Genomic DNA, 21942 nt, shown 5'->3' with positions numbered 1-21942 from the left:
AAGGAGGGCGGAAATTACTGGTTCCCAACAATCAGAATCTAACGATTTTTAAAATTCAAAAATCCCGCCAATAATTGTTAAAATTGCGGATTATGTTAGTAACTTCACAGTTAGCCATATATTTCTAAATAATTTGTTTCCTTTTGTCTTATTCCATGTTTGCCTTGCAAATTCCAGCCTGTTACAATCAAGATTAAATTCGGCTTCAGCTTCAAACTGTCTGTAACGGGCGGGACTCAGTCCCCACTGATTCTGTAACGGGACACATTCCAGCTCCAGCTTTGTAAAAGTGAACTTGTTTTCACAGGAGCTGCTGTGGGGGTGAGACCAGAACGGAGAGTCCTTCTGTGAAAAAAGAGGGACAGAGTGTTCAAACTGCCCCTGTTCTAGTCTCTAAGAACTCCCATTCTGGGTTGTTACACTGCGGGGAGTCTCGGGTTAATAAACAGACTGAGCGCAATGGAATAAAACAAAACGTGAAAAGGGCTTGAGTGAAAATGTGACTGAAATCGGAGTTTCCTCGCCCCCCAAAATAAATTCGTCGGCAGGCGCTGTGAATGAACGGGTCTGAGAACAAAGTGAAAGCGACCAGGGACGTGTTTGTAGTTGACTCTGCAGGAAATTCCAGCGACACCAAGGTCGAACCCCTCAGTGAAGCTGCTTATGAGAATTCAAAACTAAATCTACAGCTGGAACTGTAAAGGTTCTCATACACAGTTGTTCGGGAAATAATTATAGTAAATTCAGTCTAAAGGGAGATGTATTTGTGCAGCTCTTTTAATGATGTTGTGGGTGGCTCTTAAAAGAGCCGTTGTGTTTGGGGTTTGTTCTGTCAGGACAGCGTGGAGTTTTACTTGGAGCTGGTGTACTTGGTCACCGCCTTTGTCCCTTCCGACACGGCGTGCTTGGCCAGCTCACCGGGCAGTAGCAGGCGCACGGCGGTCTGGATCTCCCGGGAGCTGATGGTGCGGCGCTTGTTGTAATGGGCTAGGCGGGAAGCCTCACCCGCGATGCGCTCGAAAATATCGTTCACAAACGAGTTCATAATGCCCATGGCCTTGGAGGAAATCCCGGTGTCGGGGTGAACCTGCTTCATCACTTTGTAGATGTAGATGGAGTAACTCTCCTTCCTCGACTTTCGGCGCTTCTTACCGCCCTTTGGTGGTGTTTTCTTGATAACTTTCTTGGCACCCTTTTTTGAAGCTGGTTTCTTTTCCTCAGGCATTGTCTTGTTCAGTCGGGCATAGATATGAAGCAAATTCTGCTCCAGGCTCGCATTATATAGGCAGCCCCACACTCCGCCCACAGCCCTATGCTAATGAGGAATTGGTGAAGGCAATGAATATGATTGGTTCATTGGCTGCGTTGTCAATTTCCATTGTTCTGTATCTCTCTGATTGGTCTCTTTAAACATCCAATCAGATTTTTTTTTTTTAATTCGTAGCCAATCGTTCCAATTCTTTGTCAAATCACAAACGCCAGAGATCACCTTGCACCTGTCAAGGATCACTCTGCGCCAATGCTCTTAGCCAAAAGGCCTAGAGCCACTGCACCGTTCCTGGAAGTACTGCAATACCAGGTTCGTGCCATGGAGGTGGATGGGTCAGGTCCCCCACACACCTCCGTGGAGGTGGATGGGTCAACCCTCCCCACCCACCTCCTGTTTCCAAAAATGCAAGCATGTACCTTCCTGACCAGGGAGGAACCACCATGAGGTCATGGTGGCTGGTCAGAAACGGTACTACACTTGATCTTAGCCAAAAGGCCGAAAAGCGATTTATTGCTCGCCACAATCTCAAATTCTTAAATGAGGTCATCAATTGCATCCCCTCCCGATTTGTACTCTGTTCTTTATGTTTCTGTTCTGCTCTCAGGTAAAAATGGTTAATGACGGCCGGACTTATGAGCAAGTTTCATTCACATTTTTTCCTATATATATATCTGAACAGCAAACTCGCTGCTGTGTTTGTCGATCTAGATTTTTCTATGTTCGAGACATTGACCGGTTTGTAACCGAGATTGCCTGAGGGTCACTTCTGATCAGGACTTGGGAGTCCTTCTCTGAGGGCAAGGGGCCCTCACTGTCTTTCCGCCCTGATGCTGCCTTTCTCCCATCGTTTAATTCAACACCTTTCTTATCTGCCACTGCTGTAACATGGATGTAACAGCACGAATTTATGAAGGGGAAGTCATGTTGGACAAATTTGCTGCAATTCTTTGAGGATGTAACGAACAGGGTGGATAAAGGGGAAGCAGTAGATGTAGTGTATTTGGACTTCCAGAAGGCATTTTCAAGGTGCCACATAAAAGGTTACTCACTGCACAAGATAAAAGTTCATGGGGTTGGGGGTAATATATTAGCATGGATAGAGGATTGGCTAACGAACAGAAACCAGAGAGTCGGGCTAAATGGTTCATTCTCACGTTGGCAATCAGTACCCAATGGGATGCCACAGGGATCAGTGCTGGGACCCCATCTATTTATGATCTATATTAACGACTTGGAAGAAGGGACCGAGTGTAACACAGCCAAGTTTGCTGACGATACATAGATGGGAGGAAAAGCAATGTGTGAGGACACAAACATTCTGCAAAAGGACATAGACAGGCTAAGTGAGTGAGCAAGAATTTGGCAGATGGAGTATAATATTGGAAAGTGTGAGGTCATGCACTTTGGCAGAAAAAAATCAAAGAGCAAGTTATTATTTCAATGGCAAAAGATTGCAAAGTGCTGCAGTACAGCGGGATCTGGGGGTACTTGTGCATGAAACACAAAAGGTCAGTATGCAGGTACAGCAAGTGATCAGGAAGGCCAATGGAATCTTGGCTTTTATTGCAAATGGGATGGAGTATAAAAGCAGGGAAATCTTGCTACAGTTGTACAGAGTATTGGTGAGGCTACACCTGGAATACTGCATGCAATTTTGGTTTCCATATTTACAAAAGGATATACTTGCTTTGGAGGCAGTTCAGAGAAGGTTCACAAGGTTGACTTATGGGGAAAGGTTGAGTAGGTTGGGCCTCGACTCATTGGAATTCAGAAGATTGAGAGGTGATCTTATCGAAACATATAAGATTATGAGGGGGCTTGACAAGGTGAACGAGAGAGGATGTTCCCACTGCTAGGGGAGACTAGAACTAGAGGTCTTAATCTTAGAATAAGAGGCCGCCCATTTAAAACTGAGATGAGGAGAAATTTCTTCTCTGAGGGTTGTGAATCTGTGGAATTCGCTGCCTCAGAGAGCTGTGGAAGCTGGAACATTGAATAAATTTAAGACAGAAACAGACAGTTTCTTAAACGATAAGTGAATAAGGGTTTATGGGGCAGGGAAGTAGTCCATGATCGTATTAAATGACAGAGCAGGTTCGAGGGGCCGTATGGCCTACACCTGCTCCTATTTCTTATGTTTTTATGTTCTTATGTTCTAACTACATTAGTTGTTTCAGTATTACCTTCATCTGGAATGCTCCGTAAATGTCTATGATTCGAAAACTAAAAGGACATTCTGTCCATCGTGTATATGCTGATTTAAAACACCTAACACCACAATATCGATTTTGGCAAAAAAACATATCTATGCAGAACAAAATGTAAATCAACTATCTCGCCCCCGTTCCCCGGGTCACTGCTCTCTCTGTGAGGCGGTGGGTGGCTCTGAGAAGAGCCTTTGTGTTGTGCTTGGGGGAAAGGTCGCGTTGTTCAGCCGCCGAACCCATCGAGAGTGCGGCCCTGCTGTTTCAGAGCGTAGACCACATCCATGGCAGTGACCGTCTTGCGCTTGGCGTGCTCAGTGTCGGTGACCGCATCGCGGATCACATTCTCCAGGAAAACCTTCAGTATCACGCGGGTCTTCTCGTAGATCAGGCCCGAGATTCGCTTGACTTTGCCTTTACCCAATCCTTTGCCTCCTCATCCAGTCATGGTGATTCTTTACTCAAATCGCCACTGAATGTTAATCTCTCGCCTTACCCATTGTCTGTTGAGACCACCAATGAAACGAGGGCGGAAATTCCTGTCAACAGTCAGACCTCGAACGATTTTTAATTTCAAAAACACCGCCAATAAATTTTTTAAGTGCGGATTATGTTAATAAATTCACCATTAGCCAAAGGTTTACAAACAGGTTTTACTTCCTTTTATTTTATTCCATATTTCCCTTACAAATTCCAGACTGTTAAAATCAGGATTAAATTCGCGTTCACTGTCAATCTGTCTGTAACGGACGGCAATCAATCCCCACTGACTCTGTAACGGGACACATTCCAGCTCAAACTGTGTAAAAGTTGGGAATCACAGATCATGGATCGATCCTCCGCACAGGGGGAAGTGAGACCAGAACTGGAAGTCCTTCTGTGAAAAGGGAAGAGGGACAGAGTGTTCACACTGCTCCCGTTCTGGTCTCTGTACGAACTCCCATTCTCGGTTTTTACACTGCGGGGAGTCCCGGGTTAATACACGGATTGACCTGCAACAGGAATTGAAAAATAAACTCGAAAGGGGCTTGCGAATGAGGTGACTGAAATGTGAGTCTCATCCCCTAAACAAGCTCCTAATTCCTCGACAGGCGCTGTAAATGGGAACGAGCGACAAGGAACCGTGTTTGCAGCTTGAATGGCGGGAAATTCAACAGCGGCCTAACGTCGAACCGGACAGTGAAGCTGCTTATGAGAAATCAAAACTAAATCCACGGCTGGAAATGCAAAGGTTCTCAAACACACATGTTCAGGAAATAATTACAGTAAATTGAGTCTAAAGGGTGATGCGCTTGTGCAGCTCTTTCAGAGAGGCTGTGGGTGGCTCTTAAAAGAGCCGTTGTGTTTGGGGTTTGTTCTGTCAGGACAGCGTGGAGTTTTACTTGGAGCTGGTGTACTTGGTCACCGCCTTTGTCCCTTCCGACACGGCGTGCTTGGCCAGCTCCCCGGGCAGCAGCAGGCGCACGGCGGTCTGGATCACCCGGGAACTGATGGTGTCAGATTCTGGTATGTGAGTGTGTATTTAATTCTGTACCTATCTATCTCTGGTATATGAGTGTGGCGTTTAATCTGTACCCGTCAGTTACTGGTATATGATTGTGGGGGTTATTCTGTACCTCTCAGTTTCGGTTATGTGATTGTGGGTTTTAATCGGTACCTGTCACTCTCTAATATGTGAGTGTGGTGTTTATTCTGTACCTTGTACATGGCCTTCTTCGACCTTACAAAGGCCTTTGACAATATCAACCACGAGGGTCCACGAGGGTCTATGGAGCGTCCTCCTTTGTTTCGGATGCCCCCAAAAGTTAGTCACCATCCTCTGTCTGCTCCACGGCGAGATGCAGGCCGTGATCCTTACCAACAGATCCATCACAGAGCCAATCCATGTCCAAACTGGGGTCAAACAGGGCTGGGACTTCACCCCAACCCTCTTCTCAATCTTTCTCGCTGCCATGCTCCACCTCACAGTCAACAAGCTTACCACTAGAGTGGAACTAAACTACAGAACCAGTGGGAACCTGTTCAACCTTCGTCGACTCCAGGTCAGGTCCAACATAAGAATTAGGAACAGGAGTCGGCCATCTAGCCCCTCGAGCCTGCTCCGCCATTCAACAAGATCATGGCTGATCTGGCCATGGACTCAGCTCCACTTACCCGCCCGCTTCCCGTAACCCTTAATTCCCTTATTGTTTAAAAATCTATCTATCTGTGATTTGAATACATTCAATGAGCTAGCCTCAACTGCTTCCTTGGGCAAAGAATTCCACAGATTCACAACCCTCTGGGAGAAGAAATTCCTTCTCCCAGAGGGTTGTGAATCTGTGGAATTCTGTGTCTGGCATGCGAATCCAAAATCACCCCAACCTCTGTCATCAAGCTACAGTACGCAGACGACGCCTGCAGCTGCGTACATACAGAGGCTGAACTCCAGGACATAGTCGACGTATTCACTGAGGAGTACGAAAGTATGGGCCTTACACTAAACATCCGTAAGACAAAAGGTCCTCCACCAACCTGTCCCCACTGCACATCACTGCCCCTCAGTCATCAAGATCTACGGTGTGACCCTGGACAACATGGACCATTTCCCATACCTCGGAAGCCTCATATCAACAAGAGTAGACATTGATGAGGAGATTCAACACCGCCTCCAGTGCACCCATGCAGCCTTCGGCTGTCTGAAGAAGAGTGGTCAAAGACCAGGCCCTCAAATCTGCCACAAAGCTCATGGTCTACAGGGCTGTAGTAATACCCGCCCTCCTGTATGGCTCAGAGACATGGACCATGTACAGTAGACACCTCAAGTCGCTGGAGAAATATCACCAACTATGTCTCCACAAGATCCTGCAGGTCCCCTGGGAGGACAGACTCACCAACGTTAATGTCCTTGACTGGGCCAATATCCCCAGCATTGAAGCACTGACCACACTTCACCAGCTCCGCTGGGCAGGCCACATTGTTCGCATGCCAGATACAAGATTCCCAAAGCAAGCGCTCTACTCAGAACGTCTTCATGGCAAACGAGCCAAAGGCGGACAAAGGGAACGTTACAAGGACACCCTCAAAGCCTCCCTGATAAAGTGCAACATCCCCACTGACACCTGGGAGTCCCTGGCCAAAGACAGCCCTAAGTGGAGCACCTCGAGTCTCATCGCCGAGAGCATGCAGAAATCAAGCGCAGGCAGCGGAAAGAGCATGTGGCAAACCAGTTCCATCCATCCTTTCCCACAATGACTATCTGTCCCACCTGTGACAGGGACTGTGGTTCTCGTATTGTATTGTTCAGTCACCTAAGGACACATTTTTAGAGTGGAAGCAAGTCTTCTTCGATTCCGAGGGACTGCCTATGAATAAATATTCTGTACCTGTTAGTCTCTGGTATGGCTGTGGGGTTAATCTGCACCTGTCAGCTGCTTTGTGAGTGTGGATTTTATTCTGTTCCTCTTGGTTCTGGTATATGAATGTGGGTTTAATATCTAACTGTCAGTTTTTGATATGTGAATGTGAGATTTAATCTATACATATCAGTTTCTGGTATGCGAGTGTGGTCTTTAATCTGTACCTGTCAATTTCTGATGTATGACTGTGGGGTTAATCTGGAACTGTCAGTTTCTGGTATGTGAGTGTGGGTTTCTATTCTGCAACTGTCGGTTTCTGCCATATGTGTGTGGGTTTAATCTGTACCTGTCAGTATCTGATGTGTGAGTATAGGTTTTAACCTGTACTTGTCAGTGTCTGGTATGTGAGTGTGGGGTGTAATCTGTACATATCAGATTCTAATATGTGAGTGGGTATTTTAATCTGTACCTGTCAGTTTCTGGTATATGAGTGTAGGGTGTAATCTGTACCTGTCAGTATCTGCTATATGAGTGTGGGTTACTATTCTGTACCCGTCAGTTTCTGGTATATGAGTGCGTGTTTGTTCTGTACCTGTCAGTTTCTGATATATTAATGTGTATTTTATTCTGTACCTGTCAGTCTCTGGTATGTGAGTGTGTTCTTTTTTTCTGTAACTGTCAGTTTATGATATGTGAGTGTGCATTTTATTCTATACATTTCAATCTCTGGTATGGGAGTGTGGGGTTTAATCTGTACCTACCAGTTTCTGGTATGCGAGTGTGTATTTTATTCTGTACCTGTCAGTTTCTGGTATATGAGTGTGTATTTTATTACCTGCCCATCTCTGGGATGTGAGTGTGTGTTTAATCTATATCTGTCAGTTTCTGGTATGTGAGTGTGCATGATATTCTGTACCTGTCAGTTTCTGGTATATGAGTGTGCGTTTAATCTGTACCTGTTAGTTTCTGGTATATGAGTGTGTGTTTAAATTGTACCTGTCAGTTTTTGGTAAATGAGTGTGTGTTTAATCTGTACCTGTCAGTTTCTGGTATATGAGTGTGTGTTTAATCTGTACCTGTCAGTTTCTGGTATATGAGTGTGGGTCTAACCTGTACCTGTCAGTTTCTGGTATACGAGTGTGGGTTTAATCTGTAACTGTCATTTCTGTATATGAGTGTGGGTTTTATTCTGTATCTGTCAGTTTCTGGTAAAAAAAAAATGTGGGATTAATCTGTACCTGTTAGTTTCTGGTATTGGAGTGTTGGTTTTATCCCATAGCTGTCAGTTTCTGGTATGAGTGTGGGTTTAATATGTAACCATCAGTTTCTGCTAAAAAGTGTGTGGTTTAATCTGTACCTGACAGTTTCTGGTCTATGAGTGTGGGTTTTAATCTATACCTATCAGCTTCTGGTGTGCAAGTGTGGGTTTTATTCTGTATATTTCAGTATCTCGTATATGAATCTGATCTGTTTCAATGGTGAAACAGCATCGGATCCTACCGCTCTGTGTGGCCGTAAGATTCACAATGTAACTCAGCCACTTCGGATCACTGTTGGAGTGACAGCTTCTGCTGTCTGTGATAATAGGATTGAGGCCAGTTCTGTGTCTCTGCGCTCTGTGAGTGATAATGCACTCACTGTGAGAAGGAGCTGCTTGCACTTTTCCTTGTATTCCAGATGAAGGAAATATCAGATTTATACTGGCTCAATGAAGTATTTTGCTTTGTGAATAATAATACCAGAAAAATATTAGTTATGATATGGACGACTGAGACAGAGAATATAAAATAAAGTTGTAATGAATGGAAATGTTTATAATAAAGTAAAGTATCTGGAGAGAGGAAACCATGATACAAACAGTGTCCTTGTCACAGTTAACTCAGAGACTAGGGTCCTGAACTGAAAGAAAGGTAACTTCGATGGTATGACACGTGAATTGGCTAGGATAGACTGGCAAATGATACTTAAAGGGTTGACGGTGGATAGGCAATGGCAGACACTTAAAGATCACATGGATGACCTTCAACAATTGTACATCCCTGTCTAGCATAAATATAAAATGGGGAAGGTGGCTCAACCGTGGCTAACAAGGGAAATTAGGGATAGTTTTAAAACCAAGGAAGAGGCATATAAATTGGCCAGAAAAAGCAGCAAACCTAAGGACTGGGAGAAATTTAGAATTCAGCAGAGAAGGACAAAGGGTTTAATTAGGAGGGGGAAAATAGAGTATGAGAGTAAGCTTGCTGGGAACATAAAAAGTGACTGAAAAAGCTTCTATAGATATGTGAAGAGAAAAAGATTAATGAAGACAAATGTAAGTCCCTTGCAGTCAGAATCAGGTGAATTTATAATGGGGAACAAAGAAATGGCAGAACAATTGACCAAATACTTCGGTTCTGTCTTCACTGAGGAAGACACAAATAACCTTTCGGAAATACTGGGGGACCGAGGGTCTAGCAAGAAAGAGGAACTGAAGTAAATCCTGTACCATGTGGGAACTCAGGGACACTTCCGGTGTCCCTGGCGACTACGTGTGCAGGAAGTGTATCCGCCTCGAGCTCCTGACAGTCCGCGTTGCGGAATTGGAGCTGAGGGTGGATTCACTCTGGAGCATCCACGATGCTGAGAATGACGTGAGTATCACGTGTAGTGAGTTGGTCTTACCGCAGGAGAAGGGTCAACAGCCAGATAGGGAATGGAAGACCAGCAGGAAGAGTAGTGCAAGGAAGGTAGTGCAGGGGTCCCCTGTGGTCATCCCCCTGCAAAACAGATACACCGCTTTGAGTACTGTTGGGGGGGATGACTCATCAGGGGAGGGCAGCAGCAGCCAAGTTCATGGCACCGTGGCTGGCTCTGCTGCACAGGAAGGCAGGAAAAAGAGTGGGAGCGCGATAGTGATAGGGGATTCAATGGTGAGGGGAATAGATAGACGTTTCTGCGGCCGCAACCGAGACTCCAGGATGGTATGTTGCCTCCCTGGTGCAAGGGTCAAGGATGTCTTGGAGCGGGTGCAGGACATTCTGAAATGGGAAGGAGAACAGCCAGTTGTCGTGGTGCACATTGGTACCAACGACATAGGTAAAAAAAAAAGGGATGAGGTCCTACGAAACGAATTTAAGGAGCTAGGAGCTAAATTAAAAAGTATGACCTCAAAAGTAGTAATCTCGGGATTTCTACCAGTGCCACGTGCTAGTCAGAGTAGGAATCGCAGGATAGCGCAGATGAATATGTGGCTTGAGCAGTGGTGCAGCAAGGAGAGATTCAAATTCCTGGGGCATTGGAACCGGTTCTGGGGGAGGTGGGACCAGTACAAACCGGACGGTCTGCACCTGGGCAGGACCGGAACCAATGTCCTAGGGGGAGTGTTTGCTAGTGCTGTTGGGGAGGAGTTCAACTAATATGGCAGGGGGATGGGAACCAATGCAGGGAGACAAAAAGGAGGCAAAAGCAAAAGACAGAAAGGAGATGAGGAAAAGTGGAGGGCAGAAAAGCCTAAGGCAAAGAACAAAAAGGGCCACTGTACAGCAAAATTCTAAAAGGACAAAGGGTGTTAAAAAAACAAGCCTGAAGGCTTTGTGTCTTAATGCAAGGAGTATCCGCAATAAGGTGGATGAATTAACTGTGCAAATAGACGTTAACAAATATGATGTGATTGGGATTACGGAGACGTGGCTCCAGGATGATCAGGGCTGGGAACTCAACATCCAGGGGTATTCAACATTCAGGAAGGATAGAATAAAAGGAACAGGAGGTGGGGTAGCATTGCTGGCTAAAGAGGAGATTAATGCAATAGTTAGGATTAGCTTGGATGATGTGGAATCTATATGGGTAGAGCTGCAGAACACCAAAGGGCAAAAAACGTTAGTGGGAGTTGTGTACAGATCTCCAAACAGTAGTAGTGATGTTGGGGAGGGCATCAAACAGGAAATTAGGGGTGCATGCAATAAAGGTGTAGCAGTTATAATGGGTGACTTTAATATGCACATAGATTGGGCTAGCCAAACTGGAAGCAATACGGTGGAGGAGGCTTTCCTGGAGTGCATCAGGGATGGTTTTCTAGACCAATATGTCGAGGAACCAACTAGGGGGGAGGCCATCTTAGACTGGGTGTTGTGTAATGAGAGAGGATTAATTAGCAATCTCATTGTGCGAGGCCCCTTGGGGAAGAGTGACCATAATATGGTGGAATTCTGCATTAGGATGGAGAATGAAACAGTTAATTCAGAGACCATGGTCCAAAACTTAAAGAAGGGTAACTTTGAAGGTATGAGGCGTGAATTGACTAGGATAGATTGGCGAATGATACTTAAGGGGTTGACTGTGGATGGGCAATGGCAGACATTTAGAGACCGCATGGATGAATTACAACAATTGTACGTTCCTGTCTGGCGTAAAAATAAAAAAAGGGAAGGTGGCTCAACCGTGGCTATCAAGGGAAATCAGGGATAGTATTAAAGCCAAGGAAGTGGCATACAAATTGGCCAGAAATAGCAGCGAACCCGGGGACTGGGAGAAATTTAGAACTCAGCAGAGGAGGACAAAGGGTTTGATTAGGGCAGGGAAAATGGAGTACGAGAAGAAGCTTGCAGGGAACATTAAGGCGGATTGCAAAAGTTTCTATAGGTATGTAAAGAGAAAAAGGTTAGTAAAGACAAACGTAGGTCCCCTGCAGTCAGAATCAGGGGAAGTCATAACGGGGAACAAAGAAATGGCAGACCAATCGAACAAGTACTTTGGTTCAGTATTCACTAAGGAGGACACAAACAACCTTCCGGATATAAAAGGGGTCAGAGGGTCTAATAAGGAGGAGGAACTGAGGGAAATCTTTATTAGTCGGGAAATTGTGTTGGGGAAATTGATGGGATTGAAGGCCGAGAAATCCCCAGGGCCTGATGGACTGCATCCCAGAGTACTTAAGGAGGTGGCCTTGGAAATAGCGGATGCATTGACAGTCATTTTCCAACATTCCATTGACTCTGGATCAGTTCCTATCGAGTGGAGGGTAGCCAATGTAACCCCACTTTTTAAAAAAAGGAGGGAGAGAGAAAACAGGGAATTATAGACCGGTCAGCCTGACCTCAGTAGTGGGTAAAATGATGGAATCAATTATTAAGGATGTCATAGCAGCGCATTTGGAAAATGGTGACATGATAGGTCCAAGTCAGCATGGATTTGTGAAAGGGAAATCATGCTTGACAAATCTTCTGGAATTTTTTGAGGATCTTTCCAGTAAAGTAGACAAAGGAGAACCAGTTGATGTTGTATATTTGGACTTTCAGAAGGCTTTCGACAAGGTCCCACACAAGAGATTAATGTGCAAAGTTAAAGCACATGGGATTGGGGGTAGTGTGCTGATGTGGATTGAGAACTGGTTGTCAGACAGGAAGCAAAGAGTAGGAGTAAATGGGTACTTTTCAGAATGGCAGGCAGTGACTAGTGGGGTACCGCAAGGTTCTGTGCTGGGGCCCCAACTGTTTACATTGTACATTAATGATTTAGACGAGGGGATTAAAGTAGTATCTCCAAATTTGCGGATGACACTAAGTTGGGTGGCAGTGTGAGCTGCGAGGAGGATGCTATGAGGCTGCAGAGTGACTTGGATAGGTTAGGTGAGTGGGCAAATGCATGGCAGATGAAGTATAATGTGGATAAATGTGAGGTTATCCACTTTGGTGGTAAAAACAGAGAGACAGACTATTATCTGAATGGTGACAGATTAGGAAAAGGGAAGGTGCAACGAGACCTGGGTGTCATGGTACATCAGTCATTGAAGGTTGGCATGCAGGTACAGCAGGCGGTTAAGAAAGCAAATGGCATGTTGGCCTTCATAGCGAGGGGATTTGAGTACAGAGGCAGGGAGGTGTTACTACAGTTGTACAGGGCCTTGGTGAGGCCACACCTGGAGTATTGTGTACAGTTTTGGTCTCCTAACTTGAGGAAGGACATTCTTGCTATTGAGGGAGTGCAGCGAAGATTCACCAGACTGATTCCCGGGATGGTGGGACTGACCTATCAAGAAAGACTGGATCAACTGGGCTTGTATTCACTGGAGTTCAGAAGAATGAGAGGGGACCTCATAGAAATGTTTAAAATTCTGACGGGTTTAGACAGGTTAGAAGCAGAAAGAATGTTCCCAATGTTGGGGAAGTCCAGAACCAGGGGTCACAGTCTGAGGATAAGGGGTAAGCCATTTAGGACCGAGATGAGGAGAAACTTCTTCACCCAGAGAGTGGTGAACCTGTGGAATTCTCTACCACAGAAAGTAGTTGAGGCCAATTCACTAAATATATTCAAAAGGGAGTTAGATGAAGTCCTTACTACTCGAGGGATCAAGGGGTATGGCGAGAAAGCAGGAGGCAGGTACTGAAGTTTCAGGTTCAGCCATTACATTCAGCTCCTGCACCTATTTTCTATGTTTCTATGTTTCTAGTCAGGAAATTGTGTTAGGGAAATTGATGGGATTGAAGGCCGAGAAATCCTCAGGGCCTGACAATCTGCATCCCAGAGTACTGAAGGAAGTGGCCCTAGAAATAGTGGATGCATTGGTGGTCATTTTCCAACATTTTATAGACTCTCAATCAGTTCCCATGGATTGGAGGGTAGCTAATGTAACCCCAATTTTTAAAAAAGGAGGGAGAGAAAACACGGAATTATAGACCGGTTAGCCTGACATCGGTAGTGGGGAAAATGTTGAAATCAATTATTAAAGACGTAATAGCAGCGCATTTGGAAAGCAGTGACAGGATCGGTCCAAGACAGCATGGATTTATGAAAGGGAAATCAGGCTTGACAAATCTTCTAGAATTTTTTGAGGATGTAACTAGTAGAGTGGACAAGGGAGAACCAGTGGATATGGTGTATTTGGACTTTCAAAAAGCTTTTGACAAGGTCCCATACAAGAGATTAGTGTGCAAAATTAAAGCACATTGTATTGGGGCTAATATATTGACATGATAGAGAACTGGTTTGCAGACAGGAAGCAAAGAGTAGGAATGAACGGGTCCTTTTCAGAATGGCAGGCAGTGACAAGTGGGGTACCGCAAAGTTCAGTGCTGGGACCCCAGCTATTTACAATATACATTAATGATTTGGACGAAGGAATTGAATGTAATATCTCCACGTTTCCAGATGACACTAAGCTGGGTGGCAGTGTGAGCTTTGAGGCGGAAGCTAAGAGGCTGCAGGGTGACTTGGACAGGTTAGGTGAGTGGGCAAAAGCATGGCAAATGCAGTAGAATGTAGATAAATGTGAAGTTATCCACTTTGGTGGCAAAAACAGAAAGGCAGAATATTATTTGAATGGTGATAGATTAGGAAAAGGGGAGGTGCAACAAGACCTGAGTGTCATGGTGCATCAGTCATTGAAAGTTGGCATGCAGGTACAGCAGGCGATGAAGAAGGCAAATGGCATGTTAGCCTTCATAGCGAGAGGATTTGAGTATAGGAGCAGGGAGGTCTTACTGCAGTTGTACAGGGCCTTGGTGAGGCCACACCTTGGGGAGGGCATCAAACAGGAAATTAGGGGTGCATGCAATAAAGGTGCAGCAGTTATTATGGGTGACTTTGATATGCATATAGATTGGGCTAACCAAGCTGGAAGCAATACATAGAAACATAGAAAATAGGTGCAGGAGTAGGCCATTCGGCCCTTCTAGCCTGCACCGCCATTCAATGAGTTCATGGCTGAACATGCAACTTCAGTACCCCATTCCTGCTTTCTCACCATACCCCTTGATTCCCCTAGTAGTAAGGACTTCATCTAACTCCTTTTTGAATATATTTAGTGAATTGGCCTCAACAACTTTCTGTGGTAGAGAATTCCACAGGTTCACCACTCTCTGGGTGAAGAAATTCCTCATCTCGGTCCTAAATGGCTTCCCCCTTATCCTTAGACTGTGACCCCTGGTTCTGGACTTCACCAACATTGGGAACATTCTTCCTGTATCTAACCTGTCTAACCCTGTCAGAATTTTAAACGTTTCTATGAGGTCCCCTCTCATTCTTCTGAACTCCAGTGAATACAAGCCCAGTTGATCCAGTCTTTCTTGATAGGTCAGACACTGTTTCTCTCTCTGGTATTAAAAGAAGTGGCTACAGAGATGGTGGCTACATTGGTTGTAATCTGCCAAAAATCCCTGGATCCTGGATTTTTGATTGGAAAACAGCAAATGTAATTCCCTTATTTAAGAAAGGAGGGAGACAGAAAGCAGGAAACTGTTAGCCTAACATCAGTCATTGGGAAAATGCTGGAGTCCATTATTGATGAAGTAGCAGCAGGACATTTAGAAGATCATGGTACAGTCAAGCAGAGTCAGCTTGGTTTTATGAAAGGGAAATCATGCTTGACAAATTTATTGGTGTTCTTTGAGGATGTAATGAGCAGGGTGGATAAAGGGGAACCAGTAGGTGTCATGTATTTGGATTTCTAGAAGGCATTCGATAAGGTGCCACATAAAAGGTTACTGCACAAGATAAGAGCTCACAGAATTGGGAGTAATATATTGACATGGATAGAGGATTGGCTAACTAACAGAAAACAGAATTGGGATAAATAGGTCATTTTCAGGTTGACAAACTAACTAGTGGGGTGCCACAGGGATCAGTGCTGGGAACTCAACTATTTACAATCTATATTAATGACTTGGATGAAGGGACCAAGAGTAATGTAGTTTAATTTGTTGATGATACAAAGATAGGTGGAAAAGCAATTTGTGAGGAAGACGCAAAGAATCTACAAAGGGATATGGATAAGCTAAGTGAGTGAGCAAAAATTTGGGAGATGGAGTATAATGTGGGAAAATGTGAGGTTATCCACTTTGGTATGAAAAATATAAAAGCAAATTATTTAAATGGGGAAAGATTAGAAAATGCTGCAGTACAGAGGGATCTGCGGGTCCTTGTACATGAAACACAAAAAGTTAGCATGCAGGTACAGCAAGTAATTAAGAAGGCAAATGGAATGTTGGCCTCTTTTGCAAGGGGGGATGGAGTATAAAAGTAGGGAAGACCTGCTACAACTGTACAGGGTGTTGGTGACACCACACCTGGAGTACTTTATACAGTTTTGGTCTCTTTGCATTGGAGGCAGTTCAGAGAAGGTTCACGAGGTTGATTCGTGAGATGAGGGGGTTATGAAGAAAGGTTGAGCAGTTTAGGCCTATATTCATTGGAGTTTAGAAGAATGTGAGGTGATCTTATTGAGCACAACAGTGGCAAATGGAATTCCATCCAGAGAAGTGTGAGGTAATACATTTGGGGAGGGCCAACAAGGAAAGGGAATACACATTAAATGGTAGGTCACTGAAAAGTGTAGAAGAACAAAGCAAGTGCATGTCCACAAATCCCTGAAGCTGGCAGGCCAGGTAGATAAGGTGGATAAGAAGGCATACGGAATGCTTGTTTTTATTAGCTGAGGCATAGAATACAAGAGCAGGGGTGATTATGCTTGAACTGTATAAAATACTAGTTAGGCCACAGTTCTGGTCACCGCATTACAGGAAGGATGTGATTGCACTGGAGAGGGTACAGAGGAGATTTACGAGGATGTTGCCAGGAGTGGAGAATCTTAGCTATGAGGACAGATTGGATAGGCTGGGTTTGTTTTCCTTGAAACAGAGGAGACTGAGGTGTATAAAATTATGAGGGGCCTAGATATAGTGAATAGAAAGGGCCTATTTCCGAGCAGAGGGGTCAACAACTAGGTGCATAAATTTAAAGTAATTGGTAGAAGGTTTAGAGGTGATTTGAGGGGAGATTTCTCCACCCAGACGGTGTTGGGGGTCTGGAGCTCACTGCCTGAAAGGGTGGCTGAGGCAGAAACCCTCACCACGTTTTAAAAAAGTACTTGGATGTGCACTTGAGGCGCTGTAACCTGCGGACCTAAAGCTGGGAAGTGGGATTAGGTCGGATAGCCTCCTGTTGGCTGGCATGGACATGGCCTCCTTCTGTGCTGTAAATTTCCATGATTCTATGATTGTCAATCTGGTGAGTAAATGATCAGAAAAATAGTCAAACTGCCCCAGGGTCACGTTGTTCAGCCGCCGAATCCATAGAGTGCGGCCCTGCCGCTTCAGAGCGTACACTATATCCATGGCTGTGACCATTTTGCGTTTGGTGTGTTCAGTGTAGGTGACCACATCCCTGATCACATTCTCCAGGAAAACCTTCAGCACCCCGCGGGTCTCCTCGTAGATCAGGCCCGAGATCCACTTGACACCGCCACAGCGATCCAGGTGGCAGATGGCAGGTTTGGTGATGCCCTGGATGTTATCACGGAGCACTTTACGGTGGTGTTTGACTCCGCCTTTACCCAGTCCTTTGCCTCCTTTACCTCGGCCAGACATCATAATTCTTCACAGGAACATAAATTGAATGATAAACTCTCGCCATCCAGATGTGTTTATGAAGCCAGTCCGGACCTGGTTGAGGAAGGCAGAGTGTGAGAGAGGCAAGGAGGAACCAGAATCAGAGTGACAGGTTGAGCAGAGACAGCAGCCTCTGAGCTTCCAGATCTGCCTCCAGACTTCACGCTCCAGCATTGAAATACTTGCCTGCTCCTTCCCGGTACCCTCTCCCCGCCCAGTGTTTAACCCGACGGGAAGGGCCCTTGCGACCTCCCCTCCCCCAGCTCTGCCAGCGGCTGCCGTTTCCTCTGTGCTTGGCTGATGATCGTTGAACACATCAGGGAGCGGAGATATCCTGGGCCCGAGTAAGAGAGCAAACAGCAGCCTCCTTCCAGCAGCTCATCACATTGAGACTATGTCCGTAAATGGGCTTTGTGTCGGGGTATCGGGGGCTGTTTGTAAGAGGCAGAGTGGAGCAGGAAGTAGTTTGGGAACATGGAGTGAGTGGGGGAAGGGAGCGGAGATATCCCGGGTTGTGTGTGTACAGTGTAAGGCAACAGAGAAAGTTAATCACCGCACTCTTTCAAATCATTGCTGCTTTCTTTCACAAATCAGTAGTAAATGTTCCTGATTCCCAATCTCACCGTGTCTGCTCTTGGACATTGAACAGTGGAAACACAGCTTGACAGTGAGGATGTGAGGAGTGTCACAAAGTGCATCTATTGAAGGCACCAAGACAGAAGTGTGAAAGTGGACATTTCAAATTTGGTAATTTTGTTTCGGTGCATTGAGTTCTCCAGAACAGTGTTGAAGGTGATCGAGAACAGGCCCTTAACTTGGTTCTCATAGACTGAGAACAATTGTGGTACAGCCCAGGTACCTGTGGATATAATCCAGAAAGCGATTCAGAATTTTACAGGTAGCCCTGTGGGAGAGGAAGTTATAAATCTCGACTGTATCAATCGGGTGATCCCATTCATGAACCAGTGCCGGATTTGTATTGTGACTGGATGCTGATAACTTTCTATAAAACTACCCTACACAACTGGTGTGGAAAATCTGAGTGCCGCTGTACTGCAGTGAGGTCAGAAACATAGAAAGTAGGTGCAGGAGTAGGCCATACGGTCCTTCGAGCCTGCACCGCCATTCAATATGATCAAGTCTGATCATGCAACTTCAGTACCCCATTCCTGCTTTCTCTCCATACCCCTTGATCCCTTTAGCCGTAAGGGCCACATCTAACTCCCTTTTGAATATATCTAACGAACTGGCCTCAACAACTTTCTGTGGTAGAGAATTCCACAGGTTCACAAATCTCTGAGCGAAGAAGTTCTCTTCTCAGTCCTAAATGGCTTATCCCTTATCCTGAGACTGTGACCCCTGGTTCTGGACTTCCCCAACATCAGAAAATAGCTGGAGTCCCAGTACTGAGCCCTGCGGCACCCCACTAGTCACTGCCATTCTGCAAAGGACCCGTTTATCCCGACTCTGTGCTTCCTATCTGCCAACATTCTCTATCCACGTCAGTATATTACCCCCAATAACATTTGCTTTAATTTTGCACACCAATCTCTTGTGTGGGACCTTGTCAAAAGCCTTTTGAAAGTCCAAATACACCACATCCACTGGTTCTCCCTTGTCCACTCTACCAGTTACATCCTCAAAAAATTCTTAGTTAGCCATGGCTGGTTCTTCTTAAGAGTCTTTCTTTCTCACTGGAATATATCTTTGCTGAGAGTTATAAAATATCTCCTTAAATGTCTGTCACTGCTTATCTACCATCTTACCCTTCCTTTGTAATTGCCTTTATTTAAGTTCAGGGCACGAGTACGAGACCCAAATTTCTCAGCCTCAAACTGAATTTGAAATTATACCATGTTATGATCACTCTTCCCAAGAGGATCCTTTACTATGAGATCATTAATTACACATTACCAGATCTAAAATAGTCTGCTCCCTGGTTGGCTCCACATCGTATTGTTCTAAGAACATCCCGAATACACTCTATGAACTCTTCCTTAAGGCTACCTTTGCCAATTTGATTTGTCCAATCAAAAAGATTAAAATCACCCATGATTATTGCAGTATTTCTTACAAGCCTCCATGTGTTGTTGATTTATATGCTGTCCTGCAGTGTAGCTACTGTTAGGGGGCCTATAGACTACTCCTACCAGTGATTTCTTTCCCTTATTATTTCTTATCTTGACACAAACTGGTTCTACATCTTGATCTTCTGAGAAGAAAAGGCTGGTGTTTACAACCATCTTCAGCCAGATGTGCCGAGAGGATGATCCATATCGGCCTCCTCCTAAGGAAGCCAGTCTTCAGCCAATTCGATTCACTCCACGTGATATCAAGAAACAGCTGAATGCATTGGATACAGCAAAGGCTATGGGTTCCGACAATACACCGGCTGTTGTGCTGAAGACTTGTGCTCCAGAACTAGCCGCACCTCTAGCCAAGTTGTTTGAGTACAGTTACAACACTGGCATCGATGCGACAATGTGGAAAACTGCCACAAAAAGCAGGACAAATCCAATCTGGTCAATTACCGCCCCATCAGTCTATTCTCAATCATTAGCAAAGTGATGGAAGTTGTCACCAACAGTGGTATCAAGCGGCACTTACTCACCAATAACCTGCTCACCGATACCCAGTTTGGGTTCCGCCAGGACCACTCGGCTCCAGACCTCATCACAGCCTTGGTCCAAACATGGTCAAAAGAGCTGAATTCCAGAGGCAAAGTGAGAGTGACTGCCCTCGACATCAGGGCAGCATTTGGCCGAGTGCGGCATCAAGGAGCTCTAGTAAAACTGAAGTCAATGGGAATCTGGGGGAAAACTCTACACTGGCTGGAGTCATACCTAGCACAAAGGAAGATAGTTGTGGTAGTTGGAGGTCAATCATCACAGCCCCAGGACATCGTTGCAGGAGTTCCTCAGGGCAGTGTCCTAGGCCCAACCATCTTCAGTTGCTTCATCAATGACCTTCCTTCCATTATAAGGTCAGAAGTGGGAATGTTCGCTGATGACTGCACAGTGTTCAGTTCCATTCGCAACTCCTCAGATAATGGAGCAGTCCATGCCTGCGTACAGCAAGACCTGGACAACATTCAGGCTTGGGCTGATTAGTGGCAAGTAACAGTCACGACACAAGTGCCAGGCAATGACTATCTCCAACAAGCAAGAGTCTAACCACCACCCCATAACATTCAATGGCATTACCATAGCCGAATCCCCTACCATCAACATCCTTGGGGTTACCATTGACCAGAAACTTAACTGGAACAGCCACATAAATACTGTGGCAACAAGAGCAAGTCAGAGGCTGGGTATTCTATGGTGAGTGTCTCACCTCCTGACTCCCCAGAGCCTTTCCACCATCTACAAGGCACAAGTCAGGAGTGTGATGGAATACTCTCCACTTGCTTGGATGAATGCAACTGCGACAACACTCAAAGAAGCTTGACACCATCCATGACAAAGCAGCCCGCTTTATTGGCACCCATCCACCACCTTAAACATCCACTCCCTCCATCATCGATGTACCGTGGCTGCAGTGTTTACCATGTACAAGATACACTGCATCAACTCGCCAAGGCTTCTTCGGCAGTACCTCACAAACCCACGACCTCTACCAACTAGAAGGACAAGGGCAGCAGGCGCATGGGAACACCACCATTTCCACGTTTCCTTCCAAGTCACACACCATCCTGATTTGAAAGCATATCGCCATTCCTTCATTATCGCTGGGTCAAAATCCTGGAACTCCCTCCCTACCAGTACTGTGGGAGTACCTTCACCATACGCACTGCAGCAGTTCAAGAAGATGGCTCCCCCCCCCCCCCCCCATCTTCTCAAGGGCAATTATGGATGGACAATAAATGCTGGCCTTACCAGCGACGCCCACATCCCGTGAACGAATAAAAAAAAGAATCAGAACCATCTGACCTCTCAAGTCGGCGTTAAAGATTCCATGACATTATTTCGAAGAAAAGAGAGATTTCCGGTGTCCTGGCTAACATTTATCCCTCAAGGAACATCACTAAAACAGAAGCCGTGAAAAGGCTCAAAAATGGGACAGTCGGTAACAGGACATAAATTAGCCTCCTCTTGAAGAAATCAAGGAATCGACTCACTGTATGTAGGAAACAAAGCTGATTTATTTGACAGTTGTTTGACAGAGGGTGCAGAAAAGATTTACAAGAATGATTCCAGGGATGAGGGACTTCAGTTACATGGATAGACTGGTGAAGCTGGGGTTGTTCTTCTTAGAACAGAGAAGGTTGAAAGGAGATTTGATAGAGGTGCTCTAAAATCATGAGGGGTCTGGACAGAGTAGAGAGAAAATATTCCCATTGGCGGAAGGGTTGAGAACCAGAGGACACAGATTCAAGGTGATTGGCAGAAGAACCAAAGGCGACATGAGAAAAAACTTTTCTTTAAGCAGCGAGTGGTTAGGATCTGGAATGCACGGCCTAAAAGGGTGGTGGAGGCAGATTCAATCGTGGCTTTCAAAAAGGGAATTGATAAGTACATGAAATAAAACATTTGCAGGGCCACGGGGAAAGGGCAGGGAGTGGGACTATTTACAATGTATATTAACGACTTGGAAGAAGGGACTTAGTGTAATGTAGCCAAGTTTGCTGATGATACAAAGATGAGAGGAAAAGCAATGTGTGAGGAGGACACAAAAAATTTGCAAAAGGAATAGACAGGCTAAGTGAGTGGGCAAAAATTTGGCAGATGGAGTGTAATGTTGGAAAGTCTGAGGTCATGCACTTTGGT

General features: G+C 45.3%; 2 protein-coding genes and 2 pseudogenes across 12 annotated transcripts in view; all 4 read right to left on the bottom strand.

The window, feature by feature from the left end:
• Positions 1–21942, bottom strand: part of LOC139273639 (zinc finger protein 239-like) — a 332544-nt gene that overhangs the window by 144658 nt on the left and 165944 nt on the right. The gene's annotated exons all lie outside the window — the stretch shown is intronic.
• Positions 1–21942, bottom strand: part of LOC139273677 (zinc finger protein 271-like) — a 76197-nt gene that overhangs the window by 36490 nt on the left and 17765 nt on the right. The window lies entirely within an intron of this gene.
• LOC139274251 (U2 spliceosomal RNA) lies at positions 1543–1777 on the bottom strand (annotated as a pseudogene).
• On the bottom strand, positions 16751–19966 carry LOC139273658 (histone H4-like; annotated as a pseudogene).

This window comes from Pristiophorus japonicus, chromosome 9 (assembly GCF_044704955.1).
Source record: "Pristiophorus japonicus isolate sPriJap1 chromosome 9, sPriJap1.hap1, whole genome shotgun sequence".
Taxonomy (NCBI): Eukaryota; Metazoa; Chordata; class Chondrichthyes; family Pristiophoridae; genus Pristiophorus; species Pristiophorus japonicus.
The sequence above is the reverse complement of the archived record's forward strand: the minus strand, read 5'-3'. Positions and strand labels throughout refer to the sequence as shown.